We start from the raw sequence: 12263 nt of genomic DNA, 5'->3' as shown, positions 1-12263 counted from the left end.
GGATCTTTTGTGTTTATAATAACTTTAATAAAATAAATTAAAATAGTATAATTCATTATTTAAAGTCTGTTTAGAGGAAACTCCATGGCAATAGGAGCGACAATGGTCATGATCACTGCCAGAAGTATTCCTGACACATGGAAGAGGCTCAGTTGGTGTTTACCAAACAATAGAAAAAGAGAAAGAAGGACGTGGAACCTTCTTGGCTTGTGCAAGTATTCATTGGGCTTCTCATTTAGAAGCAGCTCCATCTGTCCTCTTGGTCTTGTTTCTAGCAACCAGAAATTGAGTGGATGATGACAATAACATTATTTCTATACAAGAATTTATTTCTAAGTCTAAAACAAGCAGTACATAGGGAGTTTGTAGAAAATACCCATCATAGCTGGATAACATTGGATGCTTTTGCTAGCGTGTCTTTTTTCCAATATGGTGGCAGAGCCTTGACAGATCCTAGCCTGACTTCTGTTATTTCCCTCAGCTTTCTGAAAATTTTTTTTATCTTTCCAGCATATGAAATAAATAGATCAAAATTTAGAAGAGAAGATTCAGTCAGGAATAACAGTTGAAAAGAACCAGAGCCAATTCCTATCTTAACAAAAAAAGGTGGAATTTATTGGAATGAAACATATGAATAGCTGTAATTAAATTGACTTAATAATTTTGCCATCGTTGAAATAAATCAGAAAAATTAAGTATCAATAAATATTTGAGAGTTGGCAAACTGGTCACCCAGAGTCCCCATTTGGGTATTAAAGGAACTGTTGATTTTGTCCTGAGAGTGGAACTTCGTTTTAAAATTTGACACCAGGTTTAAAACAGAATATTTTACCCAAAAACCCATATATCCTACTGCTTTGATAAAATAGGTAATCCATGAAATATATTACAATATAACATTAGTTCACAAAGATAGTATAATAGTAAGTCATGCATAAATTTCAATTGTTTCAAAATAGTCTTTCCATAAATTTTATGTTTTCAAAATTTCAAAATTTTAAAACCACCAACTCAAAATAAATGGAGATTGGCTTGAATGCCTTTGTAAGTGAAGGGCATTTAAAAATCATCTCTGTCCTTGTTTCAGGTGACATTGCTTTGGATTTGCTTACTTTCTTCATTGGTATTACTTCTTATATTTTTACTATCTATTCTGTTTTCTGTATCCTACTCTAATTTATTGGTACAAACATCTACATGTATTTTCTGCCAACCATAAGAAATTAAGTAATTTAATAAAATAAGATTGACTGATGTGGCTTAATCTCCCTCTTACTGATAAACTAAATATGTGGTGGGACTGATGTTTCTGTGATTCTGGGTATTTGATGTATTTTTCTCTCTCTGTATGTATGTATGCATGTATCTAAAAGATAAATATATGTGTATATGTAAATGTACTATGTATTCCTGCAGTGTAAAAATATATATGCATGTATATATGTATGTGTGTATATATACTTTTTTTTACATTGCAGAAATAAATATTCCACTGAGCAGTGATAGGATCTGAGCAACAGGATGTTTTTTTAATCATTTCCCTACATTGCTGAGCACACACACACACACACACACACACACATTTTACCTCATTTCCAATGTTACAATCATTATAGTATCTCCGCTTCCTCTTTGCATATATTGATTATGGAGCTATCAAATGAGTTAGGAAACTTAGAGGTATTCTTACTCTTCTGCGGAATATTAGACGCTATAGAGCCATTTGTAGAAGAAAAACTAGGCACCTTTGGTCTGCAACTAGAAACTCTACAAATTCCACTCTGTGTTCTGAGACACGAATTTTTAAGTGTAATCAAAGCTATAATTATAACCATAACAAGAGTCCTATATAGACATGCAGGGAAATGATTCAATTTGGCACCCTTAGGGTGGTCTTTTCTCGTTTCATAATAAATGAAAAGGCATATGATCTTAAATTTAATTGCAAAACCACTAGTTCAGAGCAAGACTAGCTAGGTTATGAGTGGTGAGCCCTATGGTAACATTTGTTAAAATGTTTAGTTGATTAACTTAGTGTAAACTTCATTAACTTAATTTTGCTAGGGGGTTTTTCATGTTTAGCCAGTTATTAATGAAATTCATATCACGTTTACTAAGGAACTTAGCCACAGGAAATCTATGCAATTCCTTATAAATTCATTCGTAAGCTAAGGACAAATAAATGAATCTCCTATACCCCTGAAACACCCCCTCTCTGCCTCGGCCCTGTCTAGAGTGTCTTTTTGCTTCTTTCTTTACTTCCCTGTGCACTGCTAATATGCTCTTCATTCTGAGGTCCCGCCCCTTCCTGCCATTGGTCCTTATTATGGGAACAAGATGGGTGGAAGTGACAAGAAAAAGCCTGAGAATAGGGATTAGCCAAGCCCAAGACCCAGTTTCCTTTTATTTTTGTGCTACAACTGCCTCCAGCACGTGGCTTCTGATCCCCTTCCCTCTCACCCTTGTCTCCCCAGCTACAGACACCTTTCCTTCACTCCATGAAGTAACACCCAGTACAGCATTGTTCCTGAGGGAGAATAAATCACCCTGTTGTAGTCTCTTTGAGAGTAGGCTCTGGAGACAGACATATTTCAGTTCTGCTATTTATTAGTATGATCGTGGGCATATTTCTGCAAAATAGGAGTAGTGCCTCCTTCCTCTGCTGTGAGGAATAAGTGAGAATTTATGTCCTACTCAAGAATTGGTTGCAAGGAATGGATCTTATGCTCACAGGGAGCCTTTGCATCTAGTCAGATCTGCCAGGCAGCTCTGCTTTCTTTGTCTTTGTCTCTCTCTCTCTCTCTCTCTGGGAAGACACATAATTTCTCATCTTGTTTGGTCTGTGCATCTATCTGTTTTTCTCCTTGAAGACTGGCCTTATTCTGTTTCTTGCACAGTGTACAAATGTGTCTGTTTGCAGCTGAGTTTTGTGACCTCTCATTCAAGAGCTCTAGAGACTCACCAAGAAAATATCCAAAGATGGGTTGGAAGCTGGGAGACTTTTGGTTTCCCAAAATGGGAGATAGGCCAGAGGCAGCTGATCATGGGAATGGAAAGGAAACAGCCAGTCCACTTAAGCAAAGTATTCCTACAGGAGGAACCCAAAGTTATTTTCCCTTCTTAATGGCTTCTGAATATCTTGCTTAGTCTCTGCCTACAAGAGCCACTCCTCAACAACCCTGTGAGCTTCATGAAACAGGTGGAGGAGGGACATAACTTTTTGGCCATGTGAGTAGTGGGACTTGACTTCAGGAGTTATTATTCAGGGGTAGGTTTCCTATTAAACTTTTAAGTTTTGCAGGACTTGGGAAATCTTTTAAGGGCCCACAGACCATTATGGTCTGACCTGAAGTTCAAATCACTCTCCATAGGATAATTTCTTTGAAAAAAACACCACCTTGTTTCCATATGTTTACAAGTGAATAGTTTGTAAATCAGAACCATTTCACAGGATAATATTCAGTCACTTCCTTGCATTAAAAATATTAGGAAGTAACGTAGAGACACAGATGGGAAGATTACCTATGTATCCACCATTAGAAATAATAACAGCTCCCATTTATGGACCTCTCCCTATGTGTCAGCCACACTGTGTGTTCGAGGTATTAAATGATTTCATGTTCATAGCAATGCCACAAATGTAGATGCTGCTGTGACCTCTGTGGAACACATGAGATGGAGACCCAGAGAACTTAAGTAATTGGTGAAGGTCACACAGCTGGTTACTGACTGGGGACTCGACCCATGCAGTCTACCTCGTATTTTTTAACTACTTCATTTCCACAAGGTGTATCATCCTCCTATAAAAATATACCACAATTTGTTCATCCATTTATTCATTCTCCTATTGATGGATGTCCACTGAGGCTGGTTTTTATTGTTTCACTCTTGCACAAATTCGAGGCCACTGCCTGTCCATGTCTTTTTGTGCACATGTGTGAGAAGTATTTGAGCCTATGTAGTTCAGAGAGCACTTGTTGGAATAGAGAAATAGCCTTAGACTTTCTGAGACATTGCATCATGGCTCCCCAGTTTCTAGTGCCACTTTTTACCCCAGGCGGCAACTTGTAAGAATTCTCAGCATTTAGCATCCTTGTCCACAGCTGATACTATCAGACTTTTACACCTGATGGTGTGAAGATATCACATTAAATTTAGATCTCCCTGATTAGTCTGTGAACATTGAGCATTTTTTGTCTAGATTCATAGGCCACTTACATTTTTACATTTTTTTGCTATTCATTCCATAGATACACCCATTTATGTGTTGATTTTTTTTTCAAACAATTTTCAGAAGTTCCATGCAGTTCTAAAGGGCAGATCACTTCTATCTGAGAAGACAATGAAGTATTAGAAAGATACTTCTAATGGCATCTGAATGCATGTTTTACACCTCTACCCTCTTAAGGCAATAGTGTGGTTCTGTTATGCGGTATTACCGAAGCTATCTAGAAAGTTTCTTCAATGTGTTCTTCATGTGCATCTCAGAAAAGTGAAAAGGTATAGTTGAGTCTTTTAACATCAACCAGCTACTTAGCTATTTAAACTCTGTTTTAGCATAAGCAACAGCTTTACAAAGAGGTAACTCTAATGCATGGTAGAATGTTCTGTTAAATTGGAACCTCGGTCCTCAGCTGCCACTGTGACAAGCAGTTTCTCTCCTGCCTCTCAGGTAGGAGTTTTCATCTCTTGACGATTGACAGATTTGGCTGCACAGTTGAGCCATCTTCCAAAACACACCCAGTGATTTATTACCGTGAAGAAAGTCACTGACAAGAAAATGAAATTATGCATGAGACCTGGCATGCTCGAGCTCAGTTTTGCTCTGGTAACATCGTGTGCCTCCATCTGTAAAGAACAGAGATAATAGGCTCTTACCATAAGTAGGTCAAATGGTGGCAAAATTATTACTCTAGTGTTTTAATGCTCTTTGAGAAAATTTCCATTGAAGGCAAAGATTGGGGGAGGTGGACTGTGCGATATGTGTGTTTCAAGTGATAAAGTGACATCTGAGGCACTTTTCAGACATCTGTCTTCTTAATGAACCTTCTCAGAAACTGGCAAACAATCTCAAGAACTGATTGAACCCAAGAGACTGTAGCTTCCATCCACAAGCAGATCTCTGCTATGTTTGCAGACCAAGATAGCAAGATGGTATGGCTCAGCTGAGACTGACCCTGGAGTACCTAGGATGATTTGCTAAATCTCTCAGAGCCTTGGTTTGCTGACTTGAAAAATGGGGATAATAAAATCCCTCAGGGGTTTGTAAGAATTGGAAATGATGTCTAATGTGGTGTGTGGGATGCAGTGATCACAAGGTCATAGAAATTACTGTCATTACTGTGAGCACACTCCCCAACTGTTCCCTGTCTCAGACTACTCTGTACACTTGTAGAGAGCCCATGCTTATGCCTGTATGTGGTCCTGTGACATCACAGCCTTGTTCCAGCCCTGTTTCTGCTTCTTAGGAGCATCTGTAAGAGTCCAACAGGCATGCGCCCACTTGTCATGAGCACAACGCCCCTCTCATCTTGAAAAACCAAACATACCTCTCCCTGACCCATTCCCATGCAGAAACCAGGCTTTTCCAGCCTCTCCAGAAACTATGAGGCACCATCAGGTCCCCCCCCCAAAACTGACTTGTCCACAATTCTGTCATGAATTCATTCTTTTTGGTTTCTTTGAATCAGAAAGATCCAAATCAGGTCAAACAAAACTGCCTCAATACAGTGATTTCTGACTCCTCAACTCAGTTTGGTCACTTTCCTCCCTACTTCCAGTTGCTTCCATTATAGCTTTCACTTGATAAACACTTGGCGGATGTTTGGGGGATTGTATCTAAGTGTACACATATACATGCTTTCATGTACAGAACTACACAATCTCACACACAGCAACACAAATTCTTACCCTCCCGTTATACAGGAGGAAAAGTTCTGGGGGATTAAAAGGAATAAATAGTATTCTATAAGAACCTGGAATGAGAATTAAGAATAGGAAGAATAAAATAGCTAAAGACAAAGAGCATAAACAAAAGGTGTAAGAAGGTAGTTATAAAGTTAATTGAAAGAGACCTGTTAATAGTCTTGAAGCCAGTTAGGGCCAAATTAACTAAAGAGAGGAGCTGATTGTATAAATTTTCAATTATAAATATTACATATATATTTAAATATTCAACATGTTTATATATATAAATAGAATATTATGTATTTCAAATAATAATTATTTTTAGAATAGAGACCAGACATAAAAAATAAAAAAATAAGATAAAATTAATACTGTTTTTATTGATTAAATGGTTTTGTGTCTTTGATTTTTAAGCCTCTCTGGAAGAAAGAAATACTCAGAACATCTTAAAAGTCTTTGCGTTTCAGGTTATCCCAAACTAAATTCCTATATTGTTGCATATTTTCATCTTCCAGTTTGCATAAGTCTCATGACTCTTTGATATTAACATTTATATTAATCAGGAGACATTTACTAACTTATGCCAGGCATTTGTAATATAGTCTTTGGAGACAAATTTCCAAGAGATATTTGTTACATTGTCACCTTTGGAAAAAATGAAGGATACGTTGCTTCTCTTCCAAATCTGATTTCTGAGGTTAAATATGCAGCCGTCCTTCAAGTCTCTAACCATGGTTTGAAATCGCTAGGTATTTTTTTCTCAGCGTTCAGCACAATTAGTGTGGATGAAGGGTTTGGAGGAGCAGTGTGACCCCCACCATGCCCTACGGCTGACAACAGGTTTGGATAGAGTACAAAAATACTTGTCATTTCCTAGTTGGCATAGTTCTTGCATATTTTTTTTCAATACCTCAAATTTGTTTTTCTCTCTTTCTTAAATAATTTAAGTATCTCAAAATGAATCTCCCACTTTGAGATACTCAAAAATTCTTGCTTAACTCTACATTCATCAAATGTAACAACCTCAGTCCTTTATTGTGTCAGATCTACAATTTGTTTAAAATGACTGCTATTTAACTTCATTTTTGAATTTATTTCCCTCTTTTTTTGTGATTTCCCTCTTGAATTAAAAAAAAGTTTTATGTTCACCTGCCCACCATTTAATACTAAAAATAAAAATAAACATATAGAAGTAAATCTGAAGTGATTCTACATATAGAAATTTTAATTAGCTTTGGGAATGTCAATTGAAGTGTCCAAAGACCTTAATATCATCATAGTTTAAGCGTTCCCTGTCTAGCAGCCTTGTTTTGGACCTTCCTGACTTTTCATTAAAGTACTCATGAAGACTAAGAAGAATTCACAATACTGATAACTCAGATTAAGAAAACACCTTTTGTCAAAATCTGGTGAGACTAGCTTGTAACTCTATGACCTGTGGAGTGCTAGTGAGAATGTAGAAAATTTTAACGCTTGCACTCTGGCATTTCACTTATAATTGACTGTAAGTCAGAATCAGAGGGCTGTGAGGAAGGGACGGTCACTAATGGACGCTTATTGCTGGAATATGTACACTGGCCTCCTAAGGCAGTCATCACTCTGGGTCCTTTTGTGTCCAGGGATAAATGGTGCAGGTCCTTGGAATATGCAAATAGAAGATGATATTACTTAAAGGGCACCTGAGTGGCTCAGTCGGTTAAGCATCCTACTTGTGATTTTTGGCTCAGGGCATGATCTCAGAGTTGTGAAATTGAGCCCCGCATTGGGCTCTGCATGGGGCATGGACCCTACTCGAGATTCTCTCTCTCCCCCTCTCTGTGCCCCTCCTCCTCCTCTCTCTAACAACCACCACAAAAAGATTATATTACTTGAACTTCAATGTCCTAATTTGTTTTACTTACTTTGCATTAATACACCTAAAAAATTAGCATCAAGAGTGAGAAGGTATATGTGAGTGTCCTTGGCATTGTGGGGAATGATGGGTCTGTAAGTATCAGAATGAGATGAGATAGATATATATATTTCATCCAGGCTAGAGTAACAGGAAGATACCAGAGAGCTGGGACAGCTGGGTGTGGGGCAGTGGTGTGCTTGCAAAGTTTAAAATGTTTAGTAACCATCTTGAAGTAGGAGAGTCCTGACTGGTAACATTTGCCAATTAACATGGTGTTCCCACTATGGCCAATCTCTAGTTAACAACATGACATTGAACATGAAGTTAGGTAGAGATGTACACATTTGCAGCTCCAGCACACCACAGATGGGGCCAACTGTGTTTCCCAACCACCTTCAATCAGAGAGATGTCTGTGTGTGTGTGTGTGTGTGTGTGTGTGTGTGTGTGTGTGTGTAGTAAAATTTTTGATGATCTCATCTGAAGTATCTAGTTTCCAAGGTCACTAGACAGGGGAAGAGAGAGAAATCTCTGAGCCATACTATTCATTATCCTAATTTATACTCATTGGGCCCTCCAAGGCCACAGTTTTGATTTGTTGGATGTTTGCCTGAAGAATCTTCAGAATCTTTAAGGCACTATCTTAAAGGCAAAATTACTGAACCAATTAATAAAAATAGCTCATATAAAGCACTCAAGCTAAAAATGGAGTAGCATAAGATCTTCCCCAAAATCTATACACCCTCACGGTCCCTCTCAAGATTGGTTATCTCTTCCGTGTGATTTCTCCTGTTGTACCTCCTTACCTTCCTCACAAGCAACTGATGGTATTTCTACCTTTAAATGCTTAGAGTGTTTTCAAATATTGCAGTAATAATAATAATAAGAGTCCTGAGTGCAAGATGCCAGCTTTGGGCTAGATTCTTTATATTCATGTTGCAACCTAGAGATGTAGGTGCTTTGACATCCCTTTCTCATATATGAAAACTGAGTGACAAGGAGGTTAAATCATGCACAGAGTCCATATTCGAATTCAGCTCAGCCTGTCTTCAAAGTTGAGATTTTTTTTCCCACCCTGGAGATCTTACCCCCTCTGTAAAGAACAGATCATCTTCAGCTTTCAAATACAAGCTTCACAAACTTGTTCCCTCTATTTACTCACAAACACTTAATGAAGGAGCTGCTGTTCCCTTTTCTTTAATACATAGAATAGCATCAGACACATTTTGACTGCCTGTTAGAAGGCAAGAGAGCTCCTACTTTGGACTCAAAACTACTTTAGTTAGACTACTTCTTAACTCTTTCTAACTCTAAGTCCACTTGTCCTTACCTTGTCCTTTTTCCATATGTGAAAGGGGTTAACAAAATATCTATCATGCAGGGTTGTTCATTAAATGAAATTTTTTATATCAGCACGCAATATGCTTGGAATGAAACTTGTCACAAACCAAGCACTCAAATGGTAGCTCTTATTTTGATAATATGTCTTACTGTCAATTTAAATTGAGTGAGGATCCCTATCCATATTTGGTGTAGACTCCACAGTCTCTTGAGAACATTCCTTTCATGGTAGGACTCAGAAATAATATAAAGAAAAGGGACCTTTCTCGTTTTTTCTGCTTGAGGTGAGGCTCAGTATCATGCTGCAGACCCATTGTTTCATCACACATTCTGAAACAAAGTAAGATGCAAACCTTGGTTGTCCTAATGAGTTTACATTTGTAATTAGAAAATTTACAGAGACTCCTACTGGCATATCACGTTGGGTGGAACCCAAAAGGTAGAATTTTGTAGTACTGAAGCTTGTATATAGTCAGGTTTCATAGGAGATGTTTTGAACTGATATATGTCAAAATCACAAACAATATTTGTATTAGATCCCTATTCAGCTGTAACACATTACCACAAACTTATTGACTTACAACAATACATTACATATAGTTCTGTAGGTCAGAACTCCAAAACGCGTTTCAGCTGGCTAAAATGAATATATCAGGAAGGCTGTATTACTTCTGGAGATATAGGGAAGAAACTATTTTCTTGCCTTTTCAAGATTCTAGACAGTACCTGCATTCCTAAACCTTATGAAAGTGTCTGGGGTGATCTTCATAATCCTCCCCCCACCCAATAATGACTGAAAAGTCAACACATACTTTTGTCTTCATGAACCTAGTTTATCTAGGTTTTAATCTTGGAGAGTGGAGGAAGATAAGCATTCATTTTGTGATGATATATCCTAACATATTACCATAATATTCCAGCAGGTATTGTTCTAATCTGTTCAGTGATTATAGACTTTTAGAGTCATGAAATTGTGAATTTCTGAAAAAATTTGTAGGTCACCCAGTTTAAACAACTATTCAAGGAGTATCCATTACAACATAGCCTCTCACACTTGAATATGCACATTAATTTATCAGTGACCTTGTTAAAAATGCAGATTCTGATTCAGTAGGTCTCAGGGATAGGGCCTGAGAACATGCATTTCTAATATATTCCCAGGAAACTCCTGATTCAGGGACCACACTTTGAGTAGTAAGTCTCCTGAACATTCCTGACAGATACTGCTGCCTCAGAGATGGTTCTGCTATAGTCTTTTATTTGTATTTTGGTAATTCCCACTGTCACATACAATTGTTATTTCTTGGATCAAAGCCAAACTAAAAATATATGTAAAACTTGTCTGATTTTTTTAAAGATACAAACCAAAGTGACATTGCAATTGAAGGGAACCTTAAAAAGTTGAATATGTATGCAGGATTCAGAGTTTTATATTATATATAGAAATATATACATATGTGTATAATATATATACACATGCATATGTGTGTTTATAGGTATATATATCCACATCCATGTTAAATAATTCTGAAAAATCTCAAGTTATATGGTATTTTATGGAACTGACTCAACTTTAACATTTCCCTTTACATTAATTCTTATAAGAAAATAAAAAATTAAAGGGTATAAATTTGTAATGTCCTAGAGATAAGCCTGGGTCTAAATGTAACATTTTTAGCCCTCCACATTAAAGAAACTGACAGCCAGCCAACATCGCTTGGATTGAGTTGAGCTGAAGTAGACCATGTCACCAGCTCTCACTTCAAAGCTAGAGTTCTGGGTCTCATATTCAGATTTAGCTACTACACATACTGATCACCTTAATTCTTATTTAATATTTGAAAGTTATTACTTTGGATAAAGTCAGCTAAGAAATGGTGATTATAGTGTATCAAAATCCATTGTAAGTGATTATTTTAATGACTCTGTACCAACAGGGACACATAGACATCCAGACAAAAAACAACCTAATTATAATGACAGCACCAAAGTGAAGCTGTGACAGTTACAAAACCAATTTAAAAGTTTTTTGACAGCCATGGCTAAAAGCTTTGTTTGGATCTTTCAGTAATAACAGTTTACTTAAGACACAAATCCACAGCCAAGGAAAATAGAGAGAGTTGTGGTTTTTCTGTCATGCAGATAAAGTAGAAAGCATTTGAAATGTTTTTAATAGAACATTATGTGGAAAAGAGTATAGAAAAGGAATAATCATTATGGAATGTAACTCTCACAATTCAAGAATGACCAAATAACAATAAAAATTCTAATAAGTATAGAAACTTGCCAACTGATTTGCTTATCTGTGTTATGAAGGTCAGTGGTTCCTGCACACAAATTGATTTGCATTTAAATATGTTGATTGGCAGTCCTGGAATTTGACTTTGTATTACCTATAAAATAAGGTCAAAGGCACATAAATGTAATACCTCCATAGCCACAGTGACACAGAACCTTACTAAATATTTGCTTTTCCAATAGCTCTTACATCTCCCAAATTATTAGATCTTATCACTTTTATTTATCTCCCTTGGTTCTGGACTCCGTCAGATATACAACATAATTAATTCTTTGACCTTGGGCAATTAATTTCCCCTTCCTGGACAGAAAAAAAATATGCCTGATCACAAAATTGCATTTATTTTTATTGCAATTGCAATCTTTATAGAACACTTATAATATGCAAGCACTGCTCTACGCATTTTACAAAAATTGACTCATTTAAAATGATGACACCTTTGGAGTGGCCATTGTTATCTCTACTTTACTGATGAGAAAATGGAGGCTCACAGAGGCTTAGCTAACTTGCCCAGGACTGCAGAATCTATATGTGTTGGAATCTCTGCTCCGTGCAATTTGGCTCTGAGCCCACATCCTTAATAAGTGCCGGGTACTGAGGGCCATGTGCAGTTACATGCGTGGATGCATATGACAGCAGCTCAGAAGAGGCAACCCTGTTTCTCTTTTCCCATCCCCAGGTTCTGCTTTAGTCAGGTGCTTTTCACTGCAAAAATTGAAGAATTCTCAGGTCAGATCAAGTGTGAGGATGGGTGCTCCTATGTGCCGAGAAGAAAAAAGGCCTCAACATGTGATGGTGCTAGTCTCTGGGCAGTTAGCACCAAG

At 37.2% G+C, this 12263-nt stretch overlaps 1 protein-coding gene across 7 annotated transcripts in view; it reads left to right on the top strand.

Annotated features, from left to right (window-relative positions):
- The window catches only part of NALCN (sodium leak channel, non-selective), a 312076-nt gene that overhangs the window by 125285 nt on the left and 174528 nt on the right, over window positions 1–12263 (top strand). The gene's annotated exons all lie outside the window — the stretch shown is intronic.

Source organism: Vulpes vulpes, chromosome 6 (assembly GCF_048418805.1).
Source record: "Vulpes vulpes isolate BD-2025 chromosome 6, VulVul3, whole genome shotgun sequence".
NCBI classification, from domain to species: Eukaryota; Metazoa; Chordata; class Mammalia; order Carnivora; family Canidae; genus Vulpes; species Vulpes vulpes.
The sequence above is the reverse complement of the archived record's forward strand: the minus strand, read 5'-3'. Positions and strand labels throughout refer to the sequence as shown.